Below are 14,222 nucleotides of genomic sequence, written 5' to 3'. Positions count from 1 at the left end.
TCAGGAAATGCCACTCCCTCATGGCTAGAGGGATCCTCCACCCCCTCTCCTGAGAGCCTCTTCCTCGTCCTTGACATCTCCCTGGGCCCTGGGCCTCCTACTGGCCCCTCTCACAACACCGACATAGCCCAGGTGGCCCTGAAGTCACCCCATCCCTTGCCTGTGGCCCCATCTTGGCCAAGCCCCACTTCAAAGGCCCCAGCCCAAGGACGTCAGCTTCCCGGCCTCCCAGTGCAACTCTAAAGCTGTGTTTTTCAGAGCCAGGTGGTCTGGGCTTGGCAGGGAGGGTGGAGAGGGCACGCAGAGGACGGGACTGAGAGGACAGCTATTTCAGTGAGATTCTCTAGCCTGGCCTTGAAAGCCCTGGTAGGGACCACTTAAAGCTGTCATGGCCGCGCTCCTGTGTTCAGAGCATTCACCTTCCTTCCATCACCCATTTTCCTGTCTTCCACTCACTGCCTTTTGTGCAGAAGCAAATCCTTGCTGAGATGTGGCCTCTATCAGCTTCGGGCCAATTCTCTCCCTTCCTCCAAGTGGGGATAAGAACCCTCTCTGTGCTCCCATGATCCTCCACAAAGTCATCCTGCAGCCTGCCCTCATTCCTTTGGTTCTCAGGGTACCCTGTCCTTTCCCTTCTCACACTTACCACCACAGCACATTAGTTACAACTCCGCCCTTCTACCTGATGCCTGGCTCCCAAGGAGCCGGAGCTTCACGAGGGCAGGCTCCACATCTGCCCTTTCTGCCATTCCACCCTCTGCAAGGAGGAGCTCGGGAACTGTCTCTCCGGGAAGGGACTGTTTTCCTGATGCGACCCTGTGAGAAGTCCGTCTTGTGGTCTAACTCCGGTCAGTCCTGCTGCAGGACCTACATCCTCTCACTCTGCCCCTGAACTTGGACTCCAGACACCACCTACCCTCCAAGCATGCCTGCCCCTTCAGGACAGGCCTCAATCCTCCCCATCCTCAGGCTGGCTGGTGCAGAGGGTGAGACTCTGAAGTCTTCTATGGAGCAGCCCTGAGCACATGGAGATGGAGAGGATGGGGTTGCTTAGGCAACTGTCGCCTGGCAACCAGCTCCCTGGCTGATCTCCTACACCACCCCCCCACCCCCGCTTCATGCTGGGGGAGCTGGGATGCGAGAGGGATCAGGGCTGAGGAGACAGGGAAGCCACAGAGACCCCCAAGCATCCTCTGACCAGAGGGGAGTCGGGGATGAAAAGACCAGGCCCCATATCCCCAGCCTCTGCCAGGGTAGCCCCAAGCACTTTCCTAATGCCACATTTCCAGGGCTGCCCACTGCTACTCCTACCTCCGTGCCAACACTGCCAGAGGACGAGATGCCCCTGCCTTGGGCAGTCCTTTCTCCTATCTAGCTAGAAGCCCTCCTACGGAGCAGGCTGAGTCTGTAATAATCTCTTTCCCCTTCTAACTATCTATCCACTCTACATTGCTGCAGTCTCCAAGAGCCCTGGGGCGAGAACATGAACTCACTGCTGACTTTGGAAGAAGGGAGGCTGGGGCCCGGAGGGGTGGGGTGGGGGGGGGTGGGCACAGAGAACCCTATACTGACCCTATCCAAGCTATGAAGGCCCATCCTGTCCCACTTCCCTCCTACTCAATTAGGAAGAGCCTAGTGAACAACTGGACTGCCTTAATTAGCCCTCTGTCTAATTACCTGACCCTCTGCCAGGAGCCAGAGGCCTGGGCACCTGCTCTCCAGATGTGCACCTCTTCCCTGGCCCGCACCCCTGCTTCTTTTCTTCCTCTGGGAAGCCCTCCCAGACCTGGCTTTTGGCCGTCTCTCCCAGAGCCCAGGGCTTGAGGGGGCTTAGCAAGATGCCATAGAGACAGGGGATTGCAGGATGGCTTTCCAGCTCGGGTGGCTCCCGGGCCCACCTGACCTCAGGCCACAGCTAGGACTCCTTGGGCTGGCGGCATCTGTGTCACCAAAAGTAGCCCTTGGAAGGCTCCAGCTGCTTCTGCTTCTGCTTCTCTCACTTAAGGCAGCGCTGGCAGGTCAGAGTTGGGCAGGGCGGGCCTCCTGGGGTTGGGAAGAGACCCAAAGAGCAGAGGGGGCGGGAGGAGGCGGCTGGGCTGAGTCCAAGGGAGCCAGGCACAGACCCACCTTCTGTAGGTGGCAGGGCAGTGTAGGTGGCGGCAGAGAAGCCCCCAGCAAATGAAGAACAGAGAGGACGTGGGGCAGGAGGCTCCTTCGACAGTATCTCTGACTGAGGAGGAGGGGCTGAGGGAACCAGAGGTGGTGGGAAATCCAGAGGGACCCAGAGGCCAGCCATTCGTCCAAGCCAGCCATTTGTCTAAGCCGGGATCCATACCCAATAGGAACCCACGGGTGTGTGTGTGTGTGGGGGGGGATCGACATGCAAATGAACTGCAAACAATATGCAAAACGTACCCTAAAAGGGGTCTTAGGCTGGAGGGGGCATGGGAGGAAACACAGGCCCCTGCCTCCCCCAGTTTAACACCTCTTGGTACCTGAGCAATATTCAAACCATTCTCAGGTTTCAGAATGATGTTATCTCAGTTCCTGTGTGAGGGTGGCCTGGGGCCAGTGGGGCGAGTGCGGGTGGGGGGTGGGGGGGGTGGTCAGGGCAGCCTCCAGGAGCTGCAGCTGCTGCGGCAGGGCTACCCTTCCTGGGGAGCCCAGAAGTGTCTTCTAATAGCTAGCCTCCAGCTCCTCTCTCCCACCTCCTCATGGCCCCACATCTGCTGCCCTAATCCCAGGGGCTCACGGAACCAGAAGGCATCTGCTTCCAGAGCTGCCACACCACAGCCGGTCAAAATGGAGCCAGGGCCCAGAGAGGCTGAGTGAGCAGCCTCCCATCACAGAGCGCTGGGCTTCTACCCTGTTCTCTGCACAGTGAGAAAGGCAGCTCTCATTAGGCAGGCCCTCCATCCCTTCCTCCTGGGCTGCTCTAGGCTGCAGGCTGTGGACTGCAGGGGAAGGCAGCAGGCGCTGGAGACAGCTGTCATCCCTTCCCCTTGGCTGGGCTGCAGGGCATGAAATAAGCAGCAGGCACTGGGGGAGGGGGTGACAATCCAATCCACCTGTCACCCCCACACTCAGGCGGCCTCAAGCAGCCTGCTCACTAACGAGGGAGGAGGCGTGGGTGAGGCAGACACAGAGGAGGGTGGTAGAGGGGGACGGACACACAGATGCGCAAGAGAGGCAGAGAGGCCGAGAGGAAGGCCGCGTGCAAGGGGTGGAGACAGAGATGGAGGAGCAGAGGGTCAGAGCAGAGAGGGCAAGACCCTGAGCCCCATGGGAAACAGGACTCTGAGACCTGTGCCCAGATGCTGGGCTGGGCATGCACGAGCACAACTGGAAGGCACGCAAGGCCTGCCCTCTGAACACCTGCAGTCCAGCCAACAGACAGACCAGGGGAGGGCAAGTCCACCGAGGGAGTGAGCAGGGCCAGGAGGCCCTTGGGGCCAAGAGGACTTGACCCAGACCCAGCAAGGAGGGTCTCCTGAGTGCCATCTCCATTTCCACCCCAGCGCAGGGCTCACAGCCCTCCTGGCCACTCTCAGAGTGCGGCCTCTTGCCTGGAAGCAGAGACACACTGAGGTGCACTGTGGAAGATGAGGCGGGAAGGTAAACCCAGTGACAGCCCTGTACCACATGTGCAGACAGAGGGTGCCGGGGTTCACAGCCCCTAGGGTATATGCGGGGAGCCTGCCTCCGCAAACCCTGAAGTCATGAGAAGCAGGGCTAGTGCCCCCATCCCCTACCAGCCTGCCCAGCCCAGTTCTCCCCCCGCCGCACAGCCCCCACCCTCTTCCATTCCATCCCCCTCCCCCAGCCCAGGGCTCCATTCAACCCAGAGCTCCAGAGTCTGCTCTCAAAGGTCCAGGCAATCCCTGTCCCCATCCCCATCCCCCTACCCCCAAAGTTCGGTTTGGCAGGCTCCCTTCCCAAACCCCTGGTTCCCACCATCTTCCCCTCCCTCGGGAACTCCCCTCCCCCAGCCCAGCAGCCTCAGGGTTGGGCAGGGGCTATTTTTAGCCTGGGCACTGAGCTAATTTTAACTCACTGACAGGGACCTGGGGGCGGGCTGGCGGGCTAGGGGGAGGGGGGGAACCAGTCCGGGAAAGCTGGACCTGGGCAGGGGTGGTCTCAGGTCCTGAGTGCCTGAGGAAGGCAAGCAGAGACAGGCACTGCAGCCCCAGGCTGAAGGGACAGAGAAGGACCTGCCAGAGGAGGACCCGGTGCGGCCAGCTCACCAAGCACCCTCCTCACAGCTTCCACTGGACACCTCTCCCTCGTCCCACCTCAGGCAGGATGGGGTGAGGTTCCCGCCAGGGCAAACCTCCTGGGATGGGGTCACCCTGTTCTTGGCCCAGGAGCTGCCTCTCCAGTGAGGGTCTGTCTCTGGAGCCTCCTCCACCACTTCCCTGCCCCTGCTTTTCCTTCCTGTAGTCTGGCTCCCATCCTTGCTGCAGCAGCCACTAGAGTGTCCAGCGCCCTCCAGAGGCAGCGGCCAGCCCCCCCTCAGGCTCCAGCCTTCCCCTGGTAGCTCTTAGGAGCCACCCTCCTCCCCAGATCCGCACAAGTTCCTGGAGCCACGGGCCCTGATCTCAGGAAAAGTCTGGGAATAATATACTGAATCCTAGCCGGAAAGGGCTGGGTGTGGTTGGACGATGAACAGCCCAGGAAAGCATGGGGTCTTCAGGCAGGGTTTCTAGATGCCACACAAATCACTGCGTGACCTGCAATAAGTCATTGCCCCCTCCAAGTTTTACCCCACTGATCAGTACAATGGGTGGGTGGGTGGGTGGAGGGAGGGAGGGGACAAGGTGCCCTTCCAGCCAGGACATTTGGTTCCTGTGCTCTTTCAAGAGCCTGAAAGGAAGGGAGGTGAGGAGTGGGTTACTCCATGGAGAGGTAATAGAAGAGACGGCCTGGTTGGGTCCAGGGTCCTCCAGCTTAGGGGGAAGGAGAGTGTGGAGGTCAGAGCAGTGGAGGGATGGGGCTGATAAAGGGGAAGGTGCTTTCTGAACTGTAACCCTCATGACAGATGGCAGAGGGGTCACAGAGGCTCATGGCCAGCCAGGGAGGGTGCCAGGTGGGGCACATTAGGGCCCTGCCTGCAGAGATTCAGCCCTCCCAACCTCCAAACACACCTGGATTGCCGATGAGACCCAGGGCTTGGGGTCCTGCTTCTGCTTACTAAGTAATGACTGGCCCCCAGGGTCACAATCATGGTCATTAGTGGGGCCAGTTCCAGAACCCAAGCCTGAGCCTTGCTTCATGCTCTATCCAACAGACAGATCCATAATGACTCACTACCGCTCATTTGCATAAGGATTTGCATGGTGTCTCTGACCTTATCCCATCAGGCTCAACCTCCCATTCCAGAAACTGGGCCGTCCCTGCCCAGCACATCTAGGCACCTAGGATGGAGCTCCTGGCACCTCCTCCAGAAGCCTTCTTGAACTGCCAACAACCCCATTGGCACTAAGCTCTTGGTCCAGTGTGGCCCTCTGCTCTTATCCCCCCTCTAAGCGGGGTCGGGTGTGACCACAGGATGAGGACAAGCACTGCAGCAGTGGGACGCGACAGGATTCACGGCTGCCTGGGGGCTCCCTGGGACAAACACCCTATCCCACTCTGGTGCCCATGCTGGGAGGATGGGCTGCCTGCCCTTTACTTCCACTTCTATCCTCATTTCTAAAATCCACTTCAAAAAAAAAAAATAAAATAAATAAAATCCACTTCCCAGCCACCCTCCAACTGAGAGGAGACAGCCTAGTTCAGTAGGCAAGACAGAGACTAAGCTGTAAAGGGGCTTCCAGGGCTGCATGTTTGGCCTCAAAGTCATCTCAGGGGCTCAAATATGCTGTTAGAAGTCACCCAAACAGGTATGGGCAGGTGGTAATGTCCAGGGGAATACGGAGGCCCCTGCATGACGCTCCACCCAACAGGCACCGGGAGACAACCGGTCCTTGGCCTGCGTTGAGGAGGCCGGGCAAACTGACCTCTGCTTGCCCAGTTCTAGCAGTGGCGCTTCCAACCCTAGCCTACCCAAGTGCTCTGCTCTCCTGGGAAGTCCCTCCTGCTACCTAACCTCCATCCCTCCCACTGCGGCCAGTCCTTCCAGGGCAGCCTAAACCCATTTCGGTCATCTAGATGCAAGTGGTGGCCAGGGGCCCCTGGCCATCTGAAGCGGTTGGGACGGTTAAGTGTGTCACCTTCCACCTCCCCACCCAACTTCCCTCTGGGGTCTCAGGAGACAGAAGTGAAAGTGGCAGCTGGGGCCGTGGGGGCGGGTCAGCCTGAGAGCCGTTGGGTGAGCATAATGCCACCAGTGCTGTGTCTGGGCTGCCTGCCATTGCAAGCCCGTGGGCTGATGGTTAGATCAGAGGAGGAACTTCCCATGGAAATGAGGGCGTGGGGTAACTATGGAGTGTGGACCCCTGACTGAAGGAAGAGCAGGCGGAAAAGGAAAATGTGGAGACAGTGTCAGAAGGGTACTGTCTTTCAGGGCAGCAGGCGGCTCCTTCCTTCCCGGCCACAGAGCAGGGGCAGGGCAGCTCTGGCTGAGGCAGGTGACGGGGTCTGGGCCCTGACTGCTAGAATAGGAGGGCAAGGAGAGAGGAGACAAGGAAGCACCCATCCTGACCAACGGGAGGTGGGGGCTCAGGATGTGAGGGTCTACCTACAGTCCCAGACCAGGCCCAAAGGAGGCCAATCCAATCAGAGAAAGTAAATCCTCCTAGAGACACCATGACCTCAGGGAGCCCCCGAGGATTTAAAGGGGCCGCTGTGGCAGTGGCTGGGTCTCTTCCTGACTGAAAGGACAGTCCTCTAAGCCCCTGGCAGGAGAGGGCGGGCAGTGCGGCTGCGTGGGCCTGCTGAGGCAGCCAGCCAGGCAGCTCTTACAGGATTAGCTCACTGCTTTCAGGAAAGGTGCCAGGTGAGGCTAAGATGCCCAGCCAGATGGAGGGGGCCCAGGCGGGTGGGGGGGGGGGGTTCCTTCACACAGCTACACAAATACTTGCCCCAGAATTCAAGTCATACCCGTCCCTTTTGTGAATATACCCCACATAGACCCTGGGGCTTGCCAGCTAGGACCCCTGGCGATCAACCAGCTTTCTCTGCCTGTGACCTGGCGCCATCCCTCCTCTGAGTGGGGAAGTCCTGCCTGTTGTCTACTCTCAATCCTTCTGCTACACTCTATAACCAGGGAGCAGGTGAGAGGGCCAAGGGTTTCCTACTCTTCCCTGCCAGTCTGCCCCTCACCCCTCATCCCCTGGGCTGACAGGTGGGAGCAACCAGAGGGAGCAGCTGAGCCAGGACACCTGTCCCCACCCAGTCAATCTGGGCCCCATGGGCCTGCGGTGGGGACGGGGGGGGGGGGGGGGGGGGGGGGGTGTTCACAGGGCAGTCCGCATGGAAGCAAGCAGCTGTGGGGGCTGGAGCAAAGGGGCTCAAAGGTCAAGGAGACATGTGACTGGGAAGGCCTAAAGCCCCCCTTTTGGGCTCAGCTTCCTGCCGGGCCACCCCCAACCACTGTCCCTCCCCAGACACAGAACACATGCGTGCTCTAAAGGGAAAAACGCTAGGTCTGAGGTCACCTGCCCCATCCCCTTGCCTAGACATTACTTGATCCAACAGAGCCTGGAGCAGGAAGATTCCAGAAATGAAGCAGACCCCTCCCCTCCCCACCCACCCCCAGTGAATATTTTCTCTTGAGGTTTGGGGATGAGCTCTCTCTTATTCCTTATCCTCCCAACCCTCAACCCCAAGCATTTGCTGGCGGAGGTGGGGCAGGGAAATAATGAGGAATAAGGAAGTAAGCAGCCAAGGGATCTGCTCAGACTCATGGGGAGGTGGAGGTAGAGGCAAGGCTCTGAGACAGGGAGATAGCTGGCCAGGGAAGGAAGGCAGGGCTGGGCTCGCTGTCCCCAGCCCATCCCAGTGTCAGACTGAGCCCCAGGCCCGAGGCCCCCGCAGGACCCCCTCAGGCGGCTCCCACACACCAAGTCCCCACTGGGACACTGCCTGCCCCCACCCATCTCCTGGGTGGCTGCCTGAGCCAGTAAGTCCTGGGTCAGGCTGGAGCTGGGGTCTAGAAGGAAGGAGGCAGGCACTTCCCAGCACCTGCTCTCGAGGACCGTCCATTGCCCCCACTGATCCTCCTTCCTTTCCCAGGTGAGGCGGCTCTTTCAGAGACACGGAAGTCAAGTCATGCCCACGTCACCAGCAATGAGTGGCAGAGGTGGGCTCACCACATGCTTGGGCTCCCTCCCCCTGGGAGTTCTAGCAACTTCTTCCAGGGCAGAGTCCTAAACTCCTGGACCTGGCAGGCTCCTGTAGCCACGTCTCTTGCCTTCAGACCAGCCTGAGCTCCTTTGGCCCATCTTCCCACCTCACCTCTCATTACCCAGCCCCAGTGGGTACTAGCAGGTATCATTCAGTCTCTTTCCTGGGGCTCTCTCCCGTAGCAATCAGGGGACCATACTTTCTTAGGACACCAAAGCACTATCTTCCTCAGCTTGCCACCAAGCCTCATCCTCTGCCCGTGACCAGGGAATGCTACAGGTTCACCCTTCCAGTAATGCATCTTTTCCATCCTCCTCTTCCCCCTCCTTCCTTTGGGTCTCCCTGGGCCTCCTGCAGGGTAAGACAAAGCCCCTAAGACCTCCCAACAGGGGAAGAGGGCCTGCGAAGTCTTCTCACTCCAGTTGGCTCACATGACATGGAGGCAAGGGGCTGGAGCAGGTGCCCCCTAAGCAAGTCACTTAAATCTCTAACTGGGTTCCCCAATTATAAAAAACAGCTATTCAAAGAAACATATGAGTCTTCCTGTGTTACCATGCCCGGCACAGAGCCTGGTGCACATGGACACAAGGAACGGAAGGAAGCTTCCTCCTCTAGTTCCCAGGGATCTGAAAAGGTTTAGTTTCAGGTCTCCAAAATAAGAGCGAATGGTGCACTGCCGACAGTGAAGGTCCCTTGACCAGAGGGCAAAAACATCTCCTTTTCTATACGCTTCCCTGGTCTGCCCAGCTCCCCGGGGAGTGGCCAGAGCACCCAGCCAGAGGCACCAAGCCAAGGTCAGTGACCAGGCCTAGAGCCCAGAGCCTCCTGGGAGGGTGAGTTTAAATGAGTAAATATGGTCCCGCCTGGGTGTGGCCAGCAGCAGGCCAAGCTCTGGACAAGCTCCTCCCCTTCCAGCCTACAGGAGCAGGGAGAGAGCTCACACAGCGGGCATAAAGAGCCTCTGCTCCTGCGAAGACTATTGGGGTCCTGTGCAGTCAGTGAGCACATCCTCAGGTCTCTGAGCCCCAGGACAGGGCCAGCCGAAGCATGGTTAGGCTACCAAGAAGCTTCAGGAAAAGGAAAAATCAGATGCAAAGGGCCTTGGGGACCCTCCCCCCAGGCCAGGATCTACCCCAGGATGCCTGAGGGCTCAGAGGCAACCTTGCTACATCAGGGTAGCCTTGCTCAGCAGAGTGGATGGGTAGGAGACAGTGACCAGCACACATCACCAGGACTCCCGGGTGCTCTGACCACCATCAGGCTAGTGTTGAATCCTGTCCACCTGGAAAGCTGACTTACCCCAGGGCACTTGGTTTGAGGCGGGGGCAGAGGTGTGGGCCAGGGCCACGGGGAGGGGCACCAGGGGTGCTGCAGGGGCAGTGACAGGAGTCAGCCAGAGCTCCTCAAGGAGCAAGCCATGCTCTAGGGCTGCCCATCTATGGTCTAACCTCAATCCCTCCTGCTCCTGTCAGCTTTTCCTCTTCCAGATTGTTGCAGGCCTCTGCCTCCTCACCCCTGCTCCCCCACCCATCCCCACCCTCCAATCCCTTCATCATCTTCCCATTCACTAGTCCTCCTCACCCCCCTCGGGGTGGCAGCTACTCTACACACCCATGTGTCTGTGCTTGCACACCTTCATGCACGTGTGCCACTAAATGCTGGGTACCTGCCAGGTGCACCTGAGTATGGGACCCCCACCCAGCGCCTCTCAGAGGAGGGCAAAGGGCCCGAAGGCTCCATGACAAACTTTCCTCAGTCTCAGGCAAGGAGATGGAAGAGAAAATACCCCGGCCCCACCAGGCCAGTGTTCAAGACCTCTCAGAAAGCAGAGCTACTGAGAGCGGCTAGAGAAGAGAGCACTTCGAGATCCTGGTCTTTCCTAGGCCAAGTCAGAGCCACACCTCTCTCCTCATCCAGCTCCACCAGCGAGTGCTGCCTGGAGTCTGCACCCCATTTGGCCTGTGCAGCACTGGATAGGCTGGGTAACATCAAGCACAGCACAGCAAGGTGTCCAGCTTCCCACATAGAACTATGGGCGCCTCACACACTCTCACCATGAGTAAGTCACCAAACTGGGACAGAAGGACAGACGGTTGGCCGGACTCCGGCCCCATGACTGGCTCATAAAAGCCACCAGCAATTATAGTGATGCTGAGGCTATGCCGGCTCCTGCACCACCTCCTCCTTCCCTGTAAAAAGCGAGATAATTGCCTTAAACCCGGTGGCCTCAGAGAGTCCCTGCCATGGTCCCACAGGGTGAAGAGAGCCCCCCATCACAGTGCCACATCACCCAGAGTCCAACCCCTGACAACTCACAGGCACAGTAGAAACCAAAGGAACCCCAGTTGGATGTGTGCCCCGAGGCCAGGCCTCTATTCCCCACCCCCACCAACTCCTCTTCTCCAGCAAGGCCACCACCTTCTGGACTGGAAGGTCAGAGAAGCTAGGGACCTGGCTCCAAATGCAACCAGGGAAAATGCTGGACCCATCCGTCTGTCCCAACTCCTCTTGCTCCCACCCAGGCAGAGAAGTGGGTGATGAAGTGTCCAACACGGGGCCAGCCCACCCCAGGCCAGGGTGAGCACTGAGATTCTGCACCCGGAGCCAGCCAGGGAGGACAGACTACTCAGGTGGCCAGGGGAGGTTAGCAAAAGATGAGCGGTAGGCCAGGCCTCTCTGGGGGCGCATGAGCTAGGGATGCCCATGGCAGGGACCTTCCCGGGGAGGGTAAGAGGAGGAGGCTGGGAGGGGCTTGGTCCTAATCAATGAGGTTGTAACCTAAGGCCTCCCCTTCCCTGTGCCTGGAAGGAGCTGGGGGCCTCCTCCAGCCTCCTTCTACTGGTATTCCAGACCCCCATCCCAGGGGATTTTACACTCCACTTTCTCCCCCATCATACCTCCCAGGAAAGACCAGGGAAGATTAAAAAAAAACAAAAACAAAACAAAACAAAACAAAAAAACAAAACAAAAACCACCACCACCCTGCTGGAGAAAGATTATATAACAGCAGCCAGAAAGACTATCATATCTCCCAGTCTGTCAGAAGAGCCCAGAGCCAAGAGGGGCAGAGCTGGGAAGCCCAGGCGCCCCCAGCCCAGGAACAGCAGGTATAGAGTGGGGTAGACAGTGGGCAGTAGGTCACAGCCACCCTTCCAAGTCCTCCATCACTCTGTTCCAGGAAGTGGGTACAGGAGACAGAAGCTCTAGCCCAACCTCTCATGCCCATCCCCCAACACAGGGGTGATGATGCTCTTGGACTGGGTCCTGCTGCTCTCCTGTGACCAGGGGTTCCCAGAGCAAGGATTTTGTCTTCCGTCTTACGGCCTCTCCCGAAGGTGAAGCCATGCCTGAAAGAGTGGCACTTACACTAAAGCCCTGACACAGATCTGCTAAGTGATTTCAGGTAAAAAGCTCCACCTCTCTGGTCCCTAAAGGAGTGTGAGTGAAAAATCTTCCTTCTCCCAGAGAAACCAGAGACCCCTCACTTATGACTGTACCTGCACACACATGCATATACACACAGATGTTGGGGGTGAGGAAGATACAACAAAGAGAATATGACCACTGAGACCCCAGGGTCCAGGTGCCCGTGCTGGGCCAACTGAGAAAAAGGCCTACATAAGTTCTAGTGTCCCCCAACCACCCCACATAAACGGGTCCTCAGCCACCCTCACACTGATCCCACCCCACCCCCATCTCCTGCCCAACACACTGGGAAACCACAGGAAGGAAATTCATTCCCAGGCAGGCCGTGGGAGCTGGGACAGCCAGGCTCAGTCCCGGGGCGGGTGTGACCCAGCGGCCACAGGCGGGCTGGACATCTGTGAACACTGACATGTGCATTTTCAATGCTCTCCTTGGCTACCAAGACTTCCCCATTGGGGGGTTGAAGAGGAGTGGGAGGTGGACAGCTCCTTAACTTCAAAACACCAATCTCAGGCTGGCCTGGGCTCCCCTCCTATCTCGAGGCCAGAGCGGCCCAAGGTCACCGCCCCAGACGGCAAACTTCCCATAGTCCAGGCTGGCCCCTGAACTACCTAGGAGACCCACTAAAGGGATGAAGGAGGGGGAGGGAGGACCACCCCCCAAACCAAAGAAACTGGGCCAACAAGGAGACCTCAAAAGGGGGACTGGCCACAGGAAAGGGGGGCAGAGGATCCACCCATTGTACCCTCCCCCAACCCACCAACAATGAATGCACCCTGGAAGGGGAGGTACAGAGAACCTCCCACTCAGAAGGACAAACCTGGAATAATCTCGACAGCGGTTCCAAGTGACCCACACCCCAGAACCCTCCCCTCCACGCCTGGAGGGCTGTCAGCTGGAATCACTAAGGACAGGGCCCCTTCCCCCCTCCCCCTGAGACCCCAACCTGACCAGAGAGAGCTGCTAGGGGGCCAATACTCAAGATGCATCCTAGTCTCCTTGACGGTGCCTCCCCAAAAGCCCCCCAAACACTCCCTCGACCCCCACTCCCAGGCCAGTTCAGCCTGCCATCGGTGGAAAGAGGGACTGGAGAACTCTTGCCCAGATGTTGAACAGCTGCAAACTTCTGGCCAGGGTTTCTCCAAACGGGGCTGCTGACAAACTAGCTCGGGGGTCTTAGAATGGGGTGGGAGATCCCCAGCAAGGGTCGAGCGCGCCCACCTCCGCGGTGAGTGTACGTCCCAAGCGCACAGGCGCCGGGCCATCCCGGGCCGGACACACACACACTCACACACCCCAACCCACCACCCCGGTGTCATCTGAACAACGTCCCCCCTCCCTCCCCCGCTTCCCAAACAGCTGCGGCTCCCCCCCGCCCCCACCCTCCCGCCGCCCTCCCAGGCCCCCTTCTGCACCATTTCGGGCCAAGGAGGAGTGAACAGGCGGCGCGAGGAGGGAGAGGGAGGGAGGGCCGGCTGTTAAAATGTCAGTCGCTCCCGGCTGTCACCGGAGACCCCCTCTGAGGGTAGCGCCCCTCCGCGGCCCGCTCGCAGGCCGCCGTCCCCCCCGGACGCCCGGACACCGGCGCGACCCCGACCCCGACACACAGGGGAATAGGGCCCCCTGCACTTGTCCCCAGCCGGGGCCTCCGCACAAACACGCAGCCCCCACGCAGTCTCCCCACGAAGCCGCGTGGAAGCAGCCCGCTCCCCGAGTTCCTCCCCCCCCCCCCCCCCCCCGAGCCACCACGACCCACCCCTCCCGGGGACGGTACGGACCACCCTCCACCCCAGCCCCAGGACGGGGTGGGGGAGGGGGCCTCTTAAAGCGGCAGGCGCTTTATTTTCCCCACTCACCGGCCCCGCTGGGGGAAGGGGGTGTCACTGCTGGGAGGGGTGGCCTTCGTCGCCGGTCCGGGGATCTTCAACACCGGGCACCCGCAGCTCCGGGCGGGGGGAATAACAAGCGAGGCCGGCGTCCGCGCGGGCCCTGGGCGGCGCCGGGGGGCCTGGGCCCCCGCCGTGGGCGCGGGGGCGGGCAGGCGCGGGGCGGGCAAGGGGGACCGGGGCCGAGCGCCCGAGCCGCCTCGGCGTTGTTGATATTTTGCTTCCTTCCTCCTTTCGGGCTCCAAAGGTAACTCCTCCAGCCCCCGGGAGTCGAGGCCGACGTAGGCACAGCTCAGCCTAGCTTGAGGGGTGGGGCCCAGGGCTGACGGACAGGCCGGTGGACCAATGAGAGGAGCCCGCGCTGGCGGGGCGGGGCCGGAGAGGGCGGGGTTGACCGTGGCCCCGCCTCGCACCTCCCGCGGCCGGCCGGGCGGGCCGGGCGCCCCACCCACCGCCCTCCAGGCTAGGCTGCGGCTCCGGGAGCGGCGGATCCCTCCGCCGGCCGGTAGGGGAGGGGAGGAGAAGGAAGGGGAGGGGGGCCGGGCTGCAGCGCTGGGAGGCGAGGCCAGCGGCCCGCGGAGGACGGCCCGCGCGGGGTGCCCCTCGGCGCTGCTGCCCCCGTGC

General features: G+C 60.1%; 1 protein-coding gene and 1 long non-coding RNA gene across 6 annotated transcripts in view; one reads left to right on the top strand and one right to left on the bottom strand.

Annotated features, from left to right (window-relative positions):
- MEF2D (myocyte enhancer factor 2D) overlaps window positions 1-13,742 on the bottom strand; it is a 30,602-nt gene extending 16,860 nt beyond the window's left edge. For 2 of the 5 annotated variants that reach the window (XM_038543015.1, XM_038543017.1), the window contains exon 1: window positions 13,569-13,742. The gene's annotated coding sequence lies outside the window, so the exon portion shown is untranslated. Of the gene's footprint in view, window positions 1-916; window positions 1,067-13,568 lie in introns of those variants that run through there. The other 3 variants (XM_038543013.1, XM_038543016.1, XM_038543014.1) reach the window with 3 other exon arrangements.
- Window positions 3,856-8,798, top strand: LOC119872565. Its single transcript, XR_005362353.1, has 3 exons — window positions 3,856-4,307; window positions 7,072-7,214; window positions 8,176-8,798. It is a non-coding gene; the product is annotated as an uncharacterized LOC119872565 (long non-coding RNA).
- Window positions 13,743-14,222: the final 480 nt, after the last annotated feature.

This window comes from Canis lupus, chromosome 7, assembly GCF_011100685.1.
Source record: "Canis lupus familiaris isolate Mischka breed German Shepherd chromosome 7, alternate assembly UU_Cfam_GSD_1.0, whole genome shotgun sequence".
In the NCBI taxonomy this organism is placed as follows: Eukaryota; Metazoa; Chordata; class Mammalia; order Carnivora; family Canidae; genus Canis; species Canis lupus.
Note: the sequence above shows the minus strand (reverse complement) of the source record. Positions and strands in the feature narration are given on the sequence as shown.